Genomic DNA, 21662 nt, shown 5'->3' on the forward strand with positions numbered 1-21662 from the left:
CGGCCTGGTTGAATCCCTCTATGCCAGCCCAACTGCGCGGGTGGTGGTTAATAACATTCCCTCCCCTCCTTTTCTACTTGGGAGGGTGACTAGACAGGGATGCCCCCTCTCTCCCCTTCTTTTTAGTATTGCTTTAGAGCCCTTCATATGGTATAGCCTTAATTTATCTACCTTTCGGGGTATTAGAATTAGCAACAGGGAGATTAAGCTCATGGCTTTTGCGGACGACATCCTTCTTTTTACCTCCAACCCATGACAATCTGTTATGGCGTTACGGACCGCCATTGACCGCTTTTCCTCCTTTGCCGGTTTCTCCATCAATTATGACAAATCAGAAGCACTAGACGTATTCCCCCAGATAACCACGGGTTGGGACCCTCCTTTTCCATTCCGCTGGGCCCCCACTCATATCACATACCTCGGAGTCCTCCTCCCTCCCTATCCCACTCAACTATACTCTGACAATGTTCACCCCATCCTTACTAAAATTCAGACGGAAACTGATGCTGTGGCAAACTTTACCCCTTAATCTGTTGGGACGCTGTAACCTAGTAAAGATGGCTAGTTTCCCCAAAGTGCTCTACGTGCTGCAGATGGTACCCATCATGCTTTCAAAGTCTGATGTCTCTTTCCTCACCTCCTCGATCTCTAAATTTATTTGGGCTAATAAACGACCCAGAATAAGTTTCTTTAAACTATCCCAAACAGTACAGAATGGGGGAGTGAATCTGCCGGATATAGAGCAATATAACCGAGCTTGCCTTATTCATTTTGCTATGGACTGGCTCAACGGTACGTCTGTTTTCACTGATTCATTGATTGACTCACAACTCTGTGCCCATTTGTCCCTTAGCTACGTTCTCCATGCAAATAAATCTGATATATCCACTTTCCACCTCGATAACATGCTCCTGACCTCTACTTTTGCAGCGTGGAGGTTATCCCGCAAATCGCTCAAGCTACAACATGCCCACTCACTGTTTCTTCCTTTAGTTGGGAACCTACAGTTTCAACAAGGGCAGGCCCTCCTCCCCTTCACTGCATGGCGTGCCTCGGGCATTACATGTATTGGTGATCTTCTTAACTTTAATAAGAAATTACTCACTTTTGCAGAGGCGTTGGCCAAACATGAGGTCAGCCCCCGCCATGAATTCTATTTTTTTCAGGTTTCACACTACATACAATCAGTCCTTTCCCACCTCAACGCATCGTATTTTGTAAATTCCCTAGATATGCTTCTACGCTCGGGGACTTGTTCCATTTCGACCATATACACCCGCATACGCACAGAACATATACCCACCACTGATCTAGCTCAAGTACAAAAATGGTCCTCCCAAATTCCCTCCATGTCACCTGAGGCCATGATGGATAGCTTTGCGGCTTCTCTTAAACTCATCCCAGCTAGCTTATACCAGGAAATGTCCTATAAGATATTGCACAGAGCCTATATCTCTCCAAAGAGGAGTCATTTGATGGGTTTGTCTGACTCGGCAAAATGTATAAAATGCTCTTCACCAGTGGCTGATCTCATGCACTGCTTTTGGCACTGCCACTATATCCAAAAATTCTGGGCTGAGCTACAAACCATGGAACTTCCGAGTTGGGCTTGCGCTTCCAATGCACTGCCCCTTGGGCTCTCTTTGGCTATGTTCATGATCAACACTACCTTCCCTCTCAGGATGCAAAATTAGTTGTGATCCTCTCAGCGGTAGGCAGGAAAGCCATTCTTCAGCAATGGATATCTGATACCCCCCTACGCTGACACTAGCTACTTCTAGACTGCTCTTTCTATTTACGATAGATTGGCTAGAAACTTCCCTTAATAAAGAAATATTGACCCCCATGTTGTTTCAATGCTGGAGACGGTTTATTAATAAATTACCCACTCAAACAAAAACAGCTATTAAGCAGAGTTTTCATTGCACCACCTGGTACGGGTACCAAATTCTAGCAGATAACCCTCCCATATCTTTCCCATAACTACTTTCTCCTCCTCCCTCTCCGCTCTCCCTCTTTCTCTTCTCTCTCCTCTATATCATTCTGATTTCTGACGCCCACATCAGCTCTCTATGTCCTCCCTCTTCTACTACTTTTTTCTGGATCTCTTTCTTCTACATATCTTCTCTTGCTCTGATGGTGTCTCCGTGGATGGGTCGGCGGTCCCCTAGCCTCGGCAGGTATTGTTATTGTTGTTATTATTATTGTTATTGTTTTTCTGTTAATTTATTATTTTTGGTTTAGCGCTCCCCAAAGGGGGAGGCGCATTAGTATGTTAAACTGTTTTTTTTTAGTTTTTCTCCCGCATCAGGAACACAATTGTTGTTCTCATATACCATTATTTTATTGCTGTGTGTTATTCTTTTATGTGTATTCTGACACTTTATATTAGAAAATGGAAAATGTGACTAGATGATTATTGTGATTCTGTATACGGTTGGACTTTACGTCCTTATCTGCTATCGCTTGTTGTATTTTCTAAACCTCAATAAAGATATTTTGGAAAAAAAAATATAATTGCATATAACTACAAATACAATTTAAATGTAATTAAATTAAGTTAAATAAATAGGATTATAATTAGCTACCGGTAAATGCTTTTCTCATAGTCCAAAGGGGATACTGGGAATCCATTTAGTACCATGGGGTTTAGACGGGTCCACTAGGAGCCTTGTGCACTTTAAGAATTTGATAGTGAGTGCTAGCTCCTCCCTATATTCCCCTCCTACCAGACTCAGTCTAGGAAACTGTGCCCGAGGAGACGTACATACTTTAAGAGGATAGATAAGGGAAGTGGTGAGATTACGAACCAGCACACACAAAAAAAGAGGAAAGCCATGCTAACCAAACTTGAAACAAGGAACAGCAACAGCTGAACCAACCAGAATACATAACTAACAGTGCAGGAAGAACAAAGCACCGGGTGAGTGCCCAGTATTCCCTATGGACTATGAGAAAAGGATTTACCAGTAGGTAATTAAAATCCTATTTTCTCTTAAGTCCTAGGGGATACTGGGAATCCATTTAGTACCATGGGGAAGTACCAAAGCTCCAAAACCAGGTGGGAGAGTGCTGAGGTTCCTGCAGAACTGATTGACCAAACTGAAGGTCCTCAGAGGCCAAAGTATCGAACTTGTAAAACTTTGCAAACGTATTCGAACCTGACCAAGTAGCTGCTCGGCAGAGCTGTAAAGTCGAGACACCCCGGGCAGCCACCCAAGAAGAACCCACTGACCTAGTAGAGTGGGCCTGTACAGATTTTGGAACTGGCAAGCCTGCCGTGGAATAAGCATGCTGGATAGAGACCCTGATCCAGCGTGCAATTGACTGTTTTGAAGCAGGACACCCAATTTTATTGGGATCATAAAGAATGAACAGCGATTTCCTGTGATGAGCTGTCCTCTTTATGTACACCTTCAAAGCCCTCACAACATCCAAAGACTTTGAAGTAGCAGAGGTGTTCGTAACAATCACAATAGGTTGGTTGATGTGAAATGCGGACACCACCTTAGGAAGAAATTGCTGATGAGTCCTGAGTTCAGCTCTATCCTCATGGAAAATTAAGTAGGAGCTCTTGTAAATCAATGCCCCCAGCTCCGACACACATCTTGCTGAAGCCAAGGCCAGCAATGTGATGGCATTCTACGTAAGGTACTTTACATCCTCCGCCTGTAATGGCTCAAACAAGTCCAATTGTAAGAAGTGCAGAACCAAATTGAGTTCCCAAGGTGCTGTGGGAGGCACAAAGGGAGGTTGGATGTGCAAAACACCCTTTGAGAACATCTGGACCTCAGGGAGAGAAGCCAATTGTTTCTGAAAGTAAATAAACTAGGATGAAATCTGGACTTTAATGGAGCCTAGACGTAGGCCCAAATCCACTCCCGACTGCAGAAAAAGCAGCAGATGTCCCAGATGAAACTCCACCACAGAATATTGTATGCTTTCACACCGAAAGACATACTTCTTCCATATACGGTGGTAATGTTTAGACGTTACCCCCTACCTGTCTTGGATCATAGTTGGGATGACCTTGTCAGGAATCGCTTGCCTGGCTAGAATCAGCAGTTCAACTTCCATGCCATTAAACGTAGCTGCGGTAAGTCCTAATAGACGAATGTGCCCTGTTGCAGAAGATCCTCACAAAGAGGTAGGGGCCACGGATCTTTGATCAGCATCTCGAGAAGATCCACATACCAGGACCTTCGCGGCCAGTCTGGAGCAATGAGTATTGAACCTTTTCCCTTTTTAGTCTCTTTAGAATTCTTGGGATCAGAAGAAGTGGAGGAAACAAGTACATCAGCCTGTAGACCCACGGAGTTGTCAGAGCGTCTACCGCCACTGCTTGTGGGTCCCTCATCTTGGATCAATACAGCTGAGCTTCTTCTTGAGTCGACAGGCCGTTATGTCGATCTGTGGATATCCCCACCGATGTGTCAACTACCGGAACACCTGCGGGTGGAGGGTACACTCCCCCGGGTGCAGGTCGTATCTGCAGAGGAAGTCTGCTTCCCAGTTTTCTACTCCCGGAATGAAGACTGCCGACAACGCCACAGTGTTTTTCCACCCAGAGGAGAATTCTTGACACCTCTGACATTGCGGCTCTGCTTTTTATTCCACCCTGTCAGTTTATGCATGTTACCACTGTAACATTGTCCGACTGGACTTGAATGGCCTGATTCTGAAGTAGAGATGAGGCCTACATAAGGGTGTTGTAGATTGCCCTGAGTTCCAGGATGTTTATTGGAAGGACGACTTCCTGACTTGACCATCTTACTTGAAACTGCATGTGACGACACAGCCTGCGCATTTTGTTGCACAGTCGTAAACACCACATGGTTATTTTGCTAGCCCTGGTCCTACCCACGGACTTGACTAATTGCCAATATGTATTTAGTTATATGCTAGGCAATATTGTATTGTGTTATTATATTGTAGTTATATTTTATCTGTTATATTTGGAACATGTATTTTATTTGGTTATACTGTGTTAAATGTGTGTAATTATTAACAGGAATACGTCTATGCCAGAGTGTTATTTAACATGGCAAACAATTCATTGTAATGTAAATCCGTTAGCTGTACAATCAGATGTGATTAGGATGAGTAGGTTCAGTAGTAAACAGGTTATGTATGAGCCTGCAGGTAAACTGATCCTATACAACCCATTGTGTACAGGAGCCCAGACACCTCGTCTCCACTCCTCTATGACCTCCTGACTGACCAGCTTGTGCGATGAATAGACAGGGAAGGGTATAACAAGAGAAGTGAGTTCTTCTGGTGAGGATGAGATCTGTCACAAGAGAAGGTTGTTCCTTGAAAGAGATCAGGGAACCTAGAAGTAAACCTCTTTGTGGGGGCACTCTTATTTAATTATTATGATTTAAAATATAACTTTTATTTAATCAATTTAAATGAATATAGTATTCAACCTTTCCCAAACATAATTTTTTTCAAATATAATTTTTTAAATATGTATAAAAAGTAATTAGGTTCAGAATGCAGTAAATATACTCAAAAAACTGAGAGTTTCTTTATCCTAATTAATCAGGCCCAAAAATGCGGGTCGCCCATGGGTGAAAATATAGTCTCTTACAATTTTGAAAAATAAGGTCAAGAAAAATAATAATCTTATTCTGACCCAACGGCACGTCAGAATTTCCTAGCGGGACACCCGGCCTGCGGCTCATAAAAAAGTATCAAGATCATATGATGTCTAAGTGTTGGTGGTTACACATAAAACCACCAAAAGCCGCTAATTCTAACAATATCTCACACAGTCACATAGTGTTTATGTATGTCACTCCTGTTGGAGAAAAAGATATGCTGTAAAAATTAATGATTTCGCAGCAAGGAGATGTTCCCAAGTACCTGTAAAAAAGTATCAAGATCATATGATGTCTAAGTGTTGGTGGTTACACATAAAACCACCAAAAGCCGCTAATTCTAACAATATCTCACACAGTCACATAGTGTTTATGTATGTCACTCCTGTTGGAGAAAAAGATATGCTGTAAACATTAATGATTTCGCAGCAAGGAGATGTTCCCAAGTACCTGTAAATGAGAGAAACATGTATCTGTTTTTTGCAATTAATTGCTGTTTCTGATGAAAATAGAAACCGTCAAAACAGTCTTTGTGAATCAGAATCTCAGACTTTGTATTGCTAGTTACATTGGAAATATCAGATAATAACCAAAAAACAGAAAACAGGTAAGTAACTGAATGATGTCGATCTCCCTGTAAGAATGGTCATAGAATATAATTATGCCATACACATTAGGAGTTAAACACTCCACAAGGATGAGATCAGCACAGAAGGTCAGAGAGTGGATGTACCTCTGAAGTGCAGACACTGACTAGGCATTGCGGTGCCGTCAGTGGTGAGAATCCGTGGCACAGGATGCTGTGTGAGCTGGAAACCTAGACCAGGGGACACAGAACCACAGTCAGTGTGTAACAGCAGGAGATCGCAGGCATCTGCAATCCTAAACTACTGTGGGGACTTGGTAAGTAAGATACCATCCTGGCTTGCAATTGTTAATGTTCTTGTGTACTGTGTGTATATTTACAAAAAAGGGCATTTGCCACTTTACTAAACTGTTTACCTGAGTGATCAGAGAATCCGTATCCTCACACTGCACACCCTGGCTGACTGCTCCCCAACCTCTAAGGGTTGCGTCTGAGGTTAGCAGAATCCAATTCTGAATCCCGAACCTCCGACCCTCAATGAGGTGAGAAGTCTGTAGCCACCACATAATGGAGATCCTGGCTCTTGGCGACAGATGGATCCTCTGGTGCGTGTGAAGATGCAATCTGGACCATTTGTCCAACAGATCCAACTGGAAAGGACTCGCATGAAAACCTTCTGTACTGAAGCGCCTCATAAGAGACCACCATTTTCCCTAGATGGCAAATGCACAGATGCACCAAGATCCGGGTTGGGTTCAGGACAGCCCGAACCATCGACTAGATTACCATAGCCTTCTCCAAGGGAAGGAGCACTCTCTGAGACTCTGTGTCGAGTATCATTCCCAGGAAAGGAAGCCTCTGCAGCGTTTCCAGTTGAGATTTCGGTAAGTTCAGAATCCACCCGTGATCCAGGAGTAGTCTGGTTGAGAGGCCAATGCTGTCCAACAACCGTTCCCTGGACGGTGCCTTTATCAGAAGATCGTCCAGGTATGGAATTATGTTTACTCCCTGTTTGCGGAGTAGAAACATCATATCTGCCATCACTTTGGTGCACACTCTCGGTGTCGTGGAAAGACCAAATGGCAGGGCCTGAAACTGGTAGTGACAGTCCTGTAATGCAAATCGTAGATAAGCCTGATGAGGCAGCCAGATCAGAAGGTGAGGGTACGCATCCTTGATATCCAGAGACACTAGGAATTCCCCCTCCTCCAGACCTTAGATCACTGCTCTCAGAGACTCCATCTTTTATTTGAACACTCGTAAGTACGGGTTCAACGCCTTGAGGTTCAAAATCAGTCTTACTGAGCCGTCCGATTTCGGTACTACAAACAAGTCCGAATAATACCCCTTGTTTTGCAGATGAGGTGGAACTGGAACAATGACCTGAGTCTGTACCAGTTTTTGAATGGCGTCCTGTAAAGTTATACTTGCCACTTTCGAAACTATAAAGCATGATTTGAAGAATCTGTGAGGTTGGAACTCCTGGAATTCCAGTCTGTAGCCCTGGGAAATAAGTTCTATGACCCAGGGATCCTGGCACAAACTGGTCCAGATGTGACTGAAGAATTTTAGTCAGGCACCCACCCACCAGTCTTCAAGGCATCGCAGTCCACCGTCATGCTGAAGGTTTTGAGGAAGCAGAGCTTGAGCTCTGTTCCTTAGAACCGGCAGTTGCTGATTTGCATTGTTTACCTCTAGCGCCTCTGGTGGTTGTAGAAGAACCTCTGGTTTTGCCCCTAAACTTGACCATCCAAAAGGACTGTAAGTTGGAACCTGAGTAAGCCTTCGTGGCTGGGGGTGCTGCAGAAGGAAGATATGTGTATTTACCTACAGTAGCTTTGGAGATCCATTTGTCTAGTGAATCTCCAAATAAGGCCTCCCCGGTGAAGGGTAGGCCTTCCACACCTTTCCTGGAGTCTGCGTCAGCAGTCCACTGGCCTAGCCATAAGCCCCTGTGTGCTGACGCTGCTATAGCAGTGGTGCATGCATTAAGCAAGCCTATTTCTTTTATGGCTTCCACCATAAAGTTCGCAGAGTCCTGTATATGTAATATAGTCCTGTATATGTAATCTATTGCAGGAGTAAAATAATCTCCCCTTGAGGCAAGGTATCTAACCCCTCAATTAGGTTACCCGACCATTTGGCAATGACTTTTGTAATCTACCCACATGCTATAGTGGGTCTCTGGGCCACTCCAGCAGCTGTATACAAGGATTTGAGTGTGGTCTAAATTCTACAATCAGCCGTGTCTTCCAGGGAGGCTGCACCTGGGACAGGCAATACAATTTTTCGTGACAGCCTGGATACTGATGCATCCACTATCGGTGGATTTTCCCATTTTTTCCTATCCTCAGGAGGAAAAGGAAAAGATGATAGCAACCTTTTAGGGATTTGAAATTTCCTATCAGGATTAACCCATGGTTCTTCAAACAGGGTATTTAGTTCCTTTGACACAGGAAAAGTGGCTGAGGATTTTTTTTAATTTTAAAATAAGATTCCTCACTCTCCTCTGTCACCTTATCAGGGATATGCAGAACTTCTTTGATAGCTTCTATGAGAGCCTCTATTCCCTGTGACATAGTAGCCTCCCCCACCTCTGAGTCCACCTCCCCCTCCTCCATGTCTGACCCTTCATCATCAGAATAAGACTGCAGGATATGGGCCAACGTACGTTTTTGCGGACACATGGCAGGGAACTGAGATGCTGGTTTGGGTACTGAGTCTCTTTTCATAAACTCAGTCATCGATTGTCTTAAGTATTGTGTCTCTTTCTCATTGCGGGACAATTTAGTAGAAATATTGGAACTAATTCCCTTAATGGAGTCCAGCTATGCTGGCTCTGCCCCGCTAGCCTGGGAAGGTACACTACATTGAGTACACACTAGTGAACCCCCTAGAGAAGAGGAACACTGTGCCTTACATGAAACACACTCTTAGCCTGAATTACTGTAACAGTGACAGCTCTCACACACACACAGAAAAAGGTTAAATGCACAATTAACCCACAGAGAGCCCTTCCAGGGAGACACAGAGATAGTATGGAGCCATCACACGGCGCCCTTACCGCTAATGCCAAGCTTAGCTGGGCCGCAGACTAAGTACCTAGATTAGGGACTCAGGGGTAGATGTATTAAACTGGAGAAGGCATAAGGAAGTGATAAAGCAGTGTTAAGTGCAAGGTGATAACACACCAGCCAATCAGCTCCTAACTGTTAATTTACATATGGGAGTTGATTGGCTGGAGTGTTTATCACATTGCAGTTATCACTGGTTTATCACTTCCTTGTGTCCTCTCCAGGTTAATACATCTGCCCCTCAGTGCACTAATAATCGCTCTTTCCCTGCTATGACCCCCTGGTACCGCTGAGGTAATCTGGAGTTTCTCCGGAGGAGCTGCGCATCCCTGTCAGTCAGCGTCTGTGAATGATGCAGAGGGAAAATGGCGCTGGTGAGCTGCTGGATCCGCAAATAGTGAAGCCCCACACGCTCATCCCGCTCTTTTTTATACTGGCTGAGTTAATTTTGTGCCTAAAATGGAGTCAGTCCCCTTTTAAGTCTGTAATGCCAGTCTGGGTACTGTATACACATATAGTGTACTGAGACTCAGTTCGCCACCCTCAGAAGCTGTGCGTCTGCACTGTGTACCGAGTCTGGAGACCCAGCCACCCCCTGTGGAAGCCATGCGTCTCCGTACCCTCATGCCGCCATAATGTACTCACCACTCTTCTTTCTTCTGGCTCTGTTAGGGGTGTCGGCGTGCTGCGGGAATAAATGCTCGCCATGGTGGGGCTTGTGAATAGTTCCCTCAGGAGCTAGCATCCTGTCAGCGGGGAACGGGACCATTAACCCTTCAAGAGGTTTGGCCGTTTACCCCCTTTAGTCCCATGAAGCAGGGAAGCTGGTGCCATCCAGTCCTGCCTGAAAATAACAAACAGATAAAATAAATGCCGAAAACTCTTCAGCAGCTTCCAGAGACGCGATCGTCCCCTCCAGGCACATTGTCTTAACTGAGTCTTGTAGGAGAGGCATAGCCAGCACACACTATTAAATTATTAAGTGCCCAAGGCTCCTAGTGTACCCATGGTACTAAATGGATTCCCAGTATCTCCTAGGACACAAGAGAAAATACAAATTTCTATTTTCCCCTTTAAAAGTCTTATGGGACTCTTCTTTCCTGCTACCATACAAATTTAAGCGTCAAATACTATAACTATTGCCATTAGATGTGGTACCAGGGGTTTAAGTTCATCCAAGTCGCATGGAGGTAAGTTGGAGTTTCGGCTTACTTAATTATATATAGATATTGCTCTCAGCTGGTCTACATGGACTGAGATCCACATTGAATTAGCAGGGCTCCAGCTATGCTGAGTGACAACGGCCGGTGGGTCAGTGTCAAACTCATGAGATTAAGCTCGCTGTGGCATGCATCAGTGTTCACTGCCTGGTCCCATCTCACAGTCCAATAGCAGTGGCAGGTGCACCATCACTTGCTGCAGTGCAGGCTGAGCGGTACCAGGCATGGGTCATCCTATCTCCTGTTGCAGGTGTTAGAATGGCTAATGGGACAGAGCTGATTAACTCTGCATCAGCTGCAGGTGCACCGCAGAGCTCTATTGGAAGAGCAGCAGTCACACTTGTTTCAAGCTGCGAACCACACATGTTCTGTTTTACATGTAGGGGCACCCAAGACCAGGGCTGAAGCCCAGGGCAATCCCTGGCATCCCTTAGTGGTGGATTCTGAGTTGATAGCTTTTAAGTGTTAAAAACAGAAATAATATTGCCTTTCACAAGTGGAATTAAAGGTCCCACCAAGCCTCCCCCGCATGCTGGTATTTGGAGAACCACAAGTACCAGCATGTGAGGAATTAAAGGGCCCATTGCTACCTGTAGTCCTGCTTGTAAAATAAATATATATATATATATAGATATGCACGCCGTAAAAAGTAAAAGTTTAATAAACCATACATGCACACTAACATTTACACATACTTACAATCCTCTGTTGCCCTTTGGTCCTCTTCTCCAGTAGAAATACATGGTACTGTAGCTGTAAAAAAAAAAAAAAAAACATACTTACCTATTCCTGTGTAGATCGGTCCTCTTCATTCCAAAGTAGGCATCCCAGGGATAAAAAAAATTATAAAATGCAAACCCGACCCACCAGACATGTAGAAGTGTATGTGTTTAGAAGTCTTTTGTAGGAGACTTTTCATTTATTTGATATTTCTAATTTGGACTTGCTCTAGAATACTTGCTGGCTCAGAAATAGAACTCACTTAGGTAAATTAGGTAAAAACTAGTGATGTGCACCGGACATTTTTCGGGTTTTGTGTTTTGGTTATGGATTCGGTTCCGTGGCCGTGTTTTGGATTCGGACGCGTTTTGGCAATACCTCACCGAAAAATTTTTGTCGGATTCGGGTGTGTTTTGGATTTGGGTATTTTTTTCAAAAAATCATAAAAAACAGCTTAAATCATAGAATTTGGGGGTCATTTTGATCCCATAGTATTATTAACCTCAATAACCATAATTTCCACTCATTTCCAGTCTATTCTGAACACCTCACACCTCACAATATTATTTTTAGTCCTAAAATTTGCACCGAGGTCGCTGGATGGCTAAGCTAAGCGACACAAGTGGCCGACACAAACACCTGGCCCATCTAGGAGTGGCACTGCAGTGTCAGGCATGATGGCACTTCAAAAAAATAGTCCCCAAACAGCACATGATGCAAAGAAAAAAAGAGGCGCACCAAGGTCGCTGTGTGACTAAGCTAAGCGACACAAGTGGCCGACACAAACACCTGGCCCATCTAGGAGTGGCACTGCAGTGTCAGGCAGGATGGCACTTCAAAAAAATGGTCCCCAAACAGCACATGATGCAAAGAAAAAAAGAGGCGCACCAAGGTCGCTGTGTGACTAAGCTAAGCGACACAAGTGGCCGACACAAAGACCTGGCCCATCTAGGAGTGGCACTGCAGTGTCAGGCAGGATGGAACTTCAAAAAAATGGTCCCCAAACAGCACATGATGCAAAGAAAAATGAAAGAAAAAAGAGGTGCAAGATGGATTTGTCCTTAGGCCCTCCCACCCACCCTTATGTTGTATAAACAGGACATGCACACTTTAACGAACCCATAATTTCAGCGACAGGGTCTGCCACACGACTGTGACTGAAATGACTGGTTGGTTTGGGCCCCCACCAAAAAAAGAAGCAATCAATCTCTCATTGCACAAACTGGCTCTACAGAGGCAAGATGTCCACCTCATCATCATCCTCCGATTCCTCACCCCTTTCACTGTGTACATCCCCCTCCTCACAGATTATTAATTCGTCCCCACTGGAATCCACCATCTCAGGTCCCTGTGTTCTTTGTGGAGGCAATTGCTGCTGGTGAATGTCTCCACGGAGGAATTGATTATAATTCATTTTGATGAACATCATCTTCTCCACATTTTCTGGAAGTAAGCTCGTACGCCGATTGCTGACAAGGTGAGCGGCTGCACTAAACACTCTTTCGGAGTACACACTGGAGGGAGGGCAACTTAGGTAGAATAAAGCCAGTTTGTGCATGGGCCTCCAAATTGCCTCTTTTTCCTGCCAGTATACGCACGGACTGTCTGACGTGCCTACTTGGATGCGGTCACTCATATAATCCTCCACCATTCTTTCAATGGTGAGAGCATCATATGAAGTGACAGTAGACGACATGTCAGTAATCGTTGGCAAGTCCTTCAGTCCGGGCCAGATGTCAGCACTCGCTCCAGACTGCCCTGCATCACCGCCAGCGGGTGGGCTCGGAATTCTTAGCCTTTTCCTCGCACCCCCAGTTGCGGGAGAATGTGAAGGAGGAGATGTTGACAGGTCACGTTCCGCTTGACTTGACAATTTTCTCACCAGCAGGTCTTTGAACCTCTGCAGACTTGTGTCTGCCGGAAAGAGAGATATAACTTAGGTTTTAAATCTAGGATCGAGCACGGTGGCCAAAATGTAGTGCTCTGATTTCAACAGATTGACCACCCGTGAATCCTGGTTAAGCGAATTAAGGGCTCCATCCACAAGTCCCACATGCCTAGCGGAATCGCTCTGTTTTACCTCCTCCTTCAATGTCTCCAGCTTCTTCTGCAAAAGCCTGATGAGGGGAATGACCTGACTCAGGCTGGCAGTGTCTGAACTGACTTCACGTGTGGCAAGTTCAAAGGGTTGCAGAACCTTGCACAATGTTGAAATCATTCTCCACTGCGCTTGAGTCAGGTGCATTCCCCCTCCTTTGCCTATATCGTGGGCAGATGTATAGGCTTGAATGGCCTTTTGCTGCTCCTCCATCCTCTGAAGCATATAGAGGGTTGAATTCCACCTCGTTACCACCTCTTGCTTCAGATGATGGCAGGGCAGGTTCAGGACTGTTTGGTGGTGCTCCAGTCTTCTGTACGCGGTGGCTGAATGTCGAAAGTGGCCCGCAATTCTTCAGGCCACCGACAGCATCTCTTGCACGCCCCTGTCATTTTTTAAATAATTCTGCACCACCAAATTCAATGTATGTGCAAAACATGGGACGTGCTGGAATTTGCCCTGATGTAATGCACGCACAATATTGCTGGCGTTGTCCGATGTCACAAATCCCCAGGAGAGTCCAATTGGGGTAAGCCATTCTGCGATGATCTTCCTCAGTTTCCGGTGGAGGTTGTCAGCTGTGTGCCTCTTCTGGAAAGCGGTGATACAAAGCGTAGCCTGCCTAGGAACAAGTTGGCGTTTGCGAGATGCTGCTACTGGTGCCGCCGCTGCTGTTCTTGCTGCGGGAGGCAATACATCTACCCAGTGGGCTGTCACAGTCATATAGTCCTGAGTCTGCCCTGCTCCATTTGTCCACATGTCCGTGGTTAAGTGGACATTGGGTACAACTGCATTTTTTAGGACACTGGTGAGTCTTTTTCTGAGGTCTGTGTACATTCTCGGTATCGCCTGCCTAGAGAAATGGAACCTAGATGGTATTTGGTACCGGGGACACAGTACCTCAATCAAGTCTCTAGTTGCCTCTGAATTAACGGTGGATACCGGAACCACGTTTCTCACCGCCCAGGCTGCCAAGGCCTGAGTTAACTGCTTTGCAGCAGGATGACTGCTGTGATATTTCATCTTCCTCGCAAAGGACTATTGGACAGTCAATTGCTTACTGGAAGTAGTACAAGTGGTCTTCCGACTTCCCCTCTGGGATGACGATCGACTCCCAGCAGCTACAACAGCAGCGCCAGCAGCAGTAGGCATTACACTCAAGGATGCATCGGAGGAATCCCAGTCAGGAGAGGACTCATCAGACTTGCCAGTGACATGGCCTGCAGGACTATTGGCTTTCCTGGGTAAGGAGGAAATTGACACTGAGGGAGTTGGTGGTGTGGTTTGCAGGAGCTTGGTTACAAGAGGAAGGGATTTAGTGGTCAGTGGACTGCTTCTGCTGTCACCCAAAGTTTTTGAACTTGTCACTGACTTATGATGAATGCGCTGCAGGTGACATATAAGGGTGGATGTTCCTAGGTGGTTAACGTCCTTACCCCTACTTATTACAGCTTGACAAAGGCAACACACGGCTTGACACCTGTTGTCCGCATTTGTGTTGAAATAATTCCACACCGAAGAGCTGATTTTTTTTGTATTTTGAACAGGCATGTCAATGGCCATATTCGTCCCACGGACAACAGGTGTCTCCCCGGGTGCCTGACTTAAACAAACCACCTCACCATCAGAATCCTCCTTGTCAATTTCCTCCCCAGCGCCAGCAACACCCATATCCTCATCCTGGTGTTCTTCAACAGTGACATCTTCAATTTGACTATCAGGAACTGGACTGCGGGTGCTCCTACCAGCACTTGCAGGGGGCGTGCAAATGGTGGAAGGCGCAAGCTCTTCCCGTCCAGTGTTGGGAAGGTCAGGCATCGCAATCGACACAATTGGACTCTCCTTGGGTATTTGTGATTTAGAAGAACGCACAGTTCTTTGCTGTGCTTTTGCCAGCTTAAGTCTTTTAATTTTTCTAGCGAGAGGATGAGTGCTTCCATCCTCATGTGAAGCTGAACCACTAGCCATGAACATAGGCCAGGGCCTCAGCCATTCCTTGCCACTACGTGTCGTAAATGGCATATTGGCAAGTTTACGCTTCTCCTCAGACGCTTTTAATTTTGATTTTTGGGTCATTTTACTGAACTTTTGTTTTTTGGATTTTACATGCTCTCTACTATGACATTGGGCATCGGCCATGGCAGACGACGTTGATGGCATTTCATCGTCTCGGCCATGACTAGTGGCAGCAGCTTCAGCACGAGGTGGAAGTGGATCTTGATCTTTCCCTATTTTAACCTCCACATTTTTGTTCTCCATATTTTAATGTGTGGAATTATATGCCAGTATCAATAGCAATGGCCTACTACTATATATACTGCGCACAACTAAAATGCACCACAGGTATAGAATGTAGATGGATAGTATACTTAATGACGACACAGAGGTAGGTACAGCAGTGGCCTTCCGTACCGTACTGCTATATATAGTATACTGGTGGTCACTGTGTCAGCAAACTGCAAAACTAAAATGCACCACAGGTATAGAATGTAGATGGATAGTATACTTAATGACGACACAGAGGTAGGTACAGCAGTGGCCTTCTGTACCGTACTGCTATATATAGTATACTGGTGGTCACTGTGTCAGCAAAACTCTGCACTATACTCCTCCTATATAATATTATACTGGCGGTCCCGACTCTCCAGTCCCCACAATAAAGCAGCACACTGAGCACAGATATGGAGTGTTTTTCAGGCAGACAACGTATAATGGTGGTCACTGTCAGCAAAACTCTGCACTGTACTCCTCCTATATAATATTAATTATACTGGTGGTCCCCATTCCCCACATTAAAATAAAGCAGCACACTGAGCACAGATATGGAGTGTTTTTTAGACAGACAACGTATACTGGTGGTCACTGTCAGCAAAACTCTGCACTGTACTCCTGCTATATAATAAAGCTGCTCCCCAGTCCCCACAATTAAGCAGTGTGAGCACAGATATATGCAGCACACTGAGCACAGATATGGAGCGTTTTTTTCAGGCAGAGAACGGATAACTGGTGGTCACTGATCAGCAAAACTCTGCACTGTACTCCTCCTATATTATACAGCTGCTCCCCAGTCCTCCCCACAATGAATTAAGCAATAATGCACAATCAAATTCAACAATAACGGAGAGGACGCCAGCCACGTCCTCTCCCTAACATTTGCAATGCACGAGTGAAAATGGCGGCGACGCGCGGCTGCTTATATAGAATCCGAATCTCGCGAGAATCCGACAGCGGGATGATGACGTTCGGGCGCGCTCGGGTTACCCGAGCCATACGGGAGAATCCGAGTATGGCTCGAACCCGTGTAAAAAGGGTGAAGTTCGGGGAGGTTCGGTTTCCAAGAAACCGAACCCGCTCATCACTAGTAAAAACCAGAACGTTCTGGACCCTGGACACTGGAACGCTGGCCTGGACTGGCTCCCTGCAGCAAACTCTGCAGCTCTGGATCTTGTAGTGCTTGTCCCCACACTGGGGTGTCCTGTACAGGGGGTGCCTGCAACAGCTGTCACTGGGATGATGGGGAGGGAGAGATTACAGCCTCCCTGTATGTCCGGACCATTCTGGTTTTACCCCGTAAAAATTCAGTATAGGTATTGGGGTCCCTATCCTCGCATAAAAGGAGGCTGACACACTGTAATTACTGTTAGGCTGAGGCAATGTGGGTGTTTCTCTCACAGTCCTGTCCTGTGCTTCTGTATACTGATCATGATCCACTCTCCCTCCTTCACTGATGTAAGCTGAGAATTCTCCTTTTATCACCTGACAGAACTGTGTCATGGGAGATCTGCCCCTTCAGGAAGCAGGGACTCACTCCTAGGGGGTAATTCCAAGTTGATCGCAGCAGGACATTTTTTAGCAGTTGGGCAAAACCATGTGCACTGCAGTGGGGGCAGATATAACATTTGCCGAGAGAGTTAGATTTGGGAGGGTTATTTTGTTTTTGTGCAGGGTAAATACTGGCTGCTTTATTTTTATGCTAATAAGCCTTGGTGCACCTATGTGCAGCAGAGAAGCCTAGGTGAGTGAGGCTCCATCTGTATATATGAAAACAAAAGAGGGGAACAAGCGCCTCTGGTGTAATACTTCCTTTCAAGGGTGCACGGACAACACACTACTTATTGAACTGCATACCAGATTGTATCTTATATTCAAAATACAATTGAAAAGTGGGCGCTGCAAAATTTAGATAAAATAATTATATAATAAATTAATAGACACAGCTCACACTGCGAGGATCTGGATATCCTCAAATTATAGGACACAAGGTCCAAAGAAATTTGTATATCAAGTGTGAGCGCACTAATACATTTGTGAACATCTAATTTAATCAAAGGCTGCTGGTTTAATAAAAATACCTTTATTTATCTCCTAAAAACAATAAATTATATAAACATTTATCAAAACATCTCAATAAGATAACAATCAAGACTGAAAGGAAAATGAATACGATATAAAATATATGAGCTCTAGCCAATTGGACTTTTATGTTAGTAAATGGCATGCATACGGTATATTAGTTTGTTAGAAACCGAGTTACGCCAACCTCTATATGGGCGCGCTTGAGGAGGAGCTCATTTGGGGAGCGGACCTTGGGGTGGGCCTGGTCCTCTATGGCAGATATATAGACGATTTATTTTTCATTTGGGATGGGGATCTTAATTCTATCACTTCACTTTTATCACATTTGAATAATAACACGTATGGATCAAAATTCACTCATGTGATCCTCAACATATCACTTTCCTGGATGTTGCTCTCCTGTCCGTCGGTGTAAATATACACACAAAAACTTATTTCAAACCGGTCGACACCAACAACTTTCTAAAATATAGCAGTAGTCATCTTAGGGCTTGGAGGGATAATATCCCAAAGAGCCAGTTTCTAAGAATAAAAATAATTTGTTCTAGAGACCATAGGTATAAGGAACAAGTCATGAGAGTACATTCCTTTTTTGAAGAACAGGGTTATCCAGATTATATCTTAGATAAAGCGTTGGAGGATGTGGAAAAACAGGATAGAAATAGACTCTTGACAAAGAAATCTTCTAAGGAACAATCAAAATATAGAAAGAAAGATTCATATAAAGGAAAGTGTGTTTTTGTAACACAGTATAATACTCATGCCATTAAGATCAATCAAATTATAAAAAAGAATACCCCACTTTTAGCAATAGATTCTCTGTTAGAACCAGAGATAGGGCAGAATATCAAGATTGTATACAAAAAAATCGTAAACACTACAAGCTAAACTAGCACCCAGTGTGTTTAATATTGACAAGAAAAAAGGTCATCTGATAATGAAGAACAGAGAGATAAAGACAGCGGTAGCTGTCAATCCTCTGGATAGATTGAGAGAAAGACCTAAGGGTTTCTTTAGGTGTGCCCGAACCAAGTGTCTTACTTGCATGAATGTAAATTTGTGTAATAAGATATTTGAATCAAAAGTTACGGGTGAATCTTTCATCATAGAGAGCTTTTTGAATTGTGAGTCCACTTATGTGGTTTACCTTATAGAATGTGGGTGTGGGTATCAATATGTTGGACGAACCATTAGAAAATTAAAGGTGCGCTTTCTTGAACATCGAAGAAATATTATAAATAAAAACATTGCACACAGTGTATCACGACACACAAATAATTGCAAACAAGGTAATAATTCCAATGTTCGCCTAAAGGCTCTTGAACAGATCAAGATAACAGAAAGAGGAGGCGACAGGTTTAATGCTCTATGCAGGAAAGAGGCCTTCTGGATCTTTCGTTTAAAGACCCTGGAACCCGTGGGCCTAAATGAGAACATAGAGCTTAATAATATATAACATCTTTATTTACATGTGTTTCCCTAAGAAGATTCTCCTAATATATACGTGTCTCTTGGACCATCACTTCCAAATGTCTTATATATATATATATTCACATTCATGTCCCTTCAAGCGAATAAATATCCCTAATTTAGGAGCCCCCCATATAGAAATACATACAATTGTAGTGATGTTGATCTCCTTTGTGTTCTATGTTGTCTGCATTTAGGGAATAGTGCACCTTATACTATAATGTACCAATAAATACTGAACAATATGTGTCTATATACTAAATAATAACATTCTTAGGATGGTATGTATAATGTCATCAGTATGGTAGAATAGTAGAGAGGATAGTCCTAATTAAATATGCGCATAAATAAGTTTCCACTGCATATCTATAGTCCCCTTTAAGCGGACATAGAACATATCTCTGCCAGCGATTTTCCCATCTGTACTGATTCTTTAGTTTAGATTAGATTGATACTCCTTATATAACTATATTTATGAGTGTTTGTATGTTCTATTCCATTTTATTTATTCTATTTATGTTCTTTACTGTACATCAAAGGAAAATATAGGTTGTGTTTCCTCTGATCATTAGGGTCTAAAAGCAATTAGAATTAATTATCACTAATGACTTGAACTACATAAGGGTTAACCAAGATTTGGATGTATAGACTAGATATCTAGTATAAGACCCCAGACACCTCAATGTGGTCATCAGATTATGTTTAATTAATTCTTTAATCTTTTTTTTATACATTAATTTTATATATTTATTTATATACATTTCTTATATTTCTTTAAGTATGTATAGTATGTACTATTCATTACTAAAGCTCTATAGAAGGGCACAGTTGGATTCTACAGCTGGTTAAATTAGGTATCCCAAGTAGGAACCGATCAGATGTTTTCAATAATGTTCTAATAGAAATCTCTGACCAACGAGGAGTCCCTGAGGGGGATAAATAGAGACTGCACAATTGGAAATCTAAACCTCTGAGGAAACCGCCACCCATTAAAGGCGGATAAACGCGTCAGATGATAGAAAACGTCAGGTGGAACGCACCGGAAGCCGGAAGCTCTGAAAAACCCGGAAGTCGCGGTCCGCCACCAAACGCTCCCTGCTACACCACACGCTACAGCGTCTCATGCTCAGCCGGAGACAGCCGCACCAAGCCGGTACCCTAAGTCAGGCACAAGACACCAGAACTGCCGCAGTGTGGAAGGGTAAGCATTGCCCATAGGAGTGTCATGCCGGGGAACAAGTAAACACCAGCATTACATTATGAAATTATTTAACTGCTGCTAGCGTCATTGCCTGAACAAAACTGACAAAGTGAACAAGTATCCCAGCAGTAAACAGTACGGACTGTAACTCTTTTTCTTAATACAAGTCATGGTTATTTAACAGCTTTCCAACGTTGATACTGATAAGTCCCCTGGAGGGATATAACAGCTATACTAACCAGCAGGACTGTACGAAAAGAATTGTGCTGTGTTTTTTCTAACAAACTAGTATACCGGTATGCATGCCATTTACTAACATAAAAGTCCAATTGGCTAGAGCTCATATATTTTATATCGTATTCATTTTCCTTTCAGTCTTGATTGTTATCTTATTGAGATGTTTTGATAAATGTTTATATAATTTATTGTTTTTAGGAGATAAATAAAGGTATTTTTATTAAACCAGCAGCCTTTGATTAAATTAGATGTTCACAATTGTATTAGTGCGCTCACACTTGTATTCAAAATGTATCACTCCACTCCCTCAAATCCCTCAAATAACATCAGGATCTGGCTGCTCAGCAACATGGTACTGTATGCTTGTGGGTCAGGTTTAACATCAACAGATACTGTATGTTTAGCGACCAAAACAACAATTAGTCTAGAACGCTGCAGGACTGATGGATGTCAGGAAAGATACAGTTGTCATTGCTGGAGCTGCAGTCTTCTGGAGAACAACAGGTATGATCAAATTTATTTTTTTCTGTATGGTGTGGATGCCAAAATGATCCAGCTGCCTGTCACTGTGTGCTGTTTCAGTGTGCTGGGGGAGAACTTCTATATATTACTGTACACTCTATAACAAGTGGTGTGTACAACCGAAACATAAATTATTTGATATTTGATAAGTACTGATGTGAAACTAAGCACTAAGTACAACTATAAAAAAACAAGTGATTTACTGTACCTTGCAAGCACAGTAGGAAATAATACCCCAGGTTTGATTTGAATACACATATGAACTTTTTCAGATGTTTCAGTGCCATAAAACATAAAAGGTTAATAGGAATTCTAAGGTAATTTAAAATTATTTGTGCAAGTGAATAAAATAAGTTATCCAGGTGTATATTTTATTTATTTATTACCAGTTATTTATATAGCACACATATATTCTGCAGCGCTTTACAAAGAACACTTGCCCATTCACATCAGTCCCTGCCCCAGTGGAGCTTACAATCTATATTCCTTATCACATGTACACATATACACATTCACACTAGGGTTAATATTGTTGGGAGCCAATTAACCTACCTGTATATTTTTTGGATTGTGGG

This window comes from Pseudophryne corroboree, chromosome 9 (genome assembly GCF_028390025.1).
Source record: "Pseudophryne corroboree isolate aPseCor3 chromosome 9, aPseCor3.hap2, whole genome shotgun sequence".
Lineage (NCBI taxonomy): Eukaryota > Metazoa > Chordata > Amphibia > Anura > Myobatrachidae > Pseudophryne > Pseudophryne corroboree.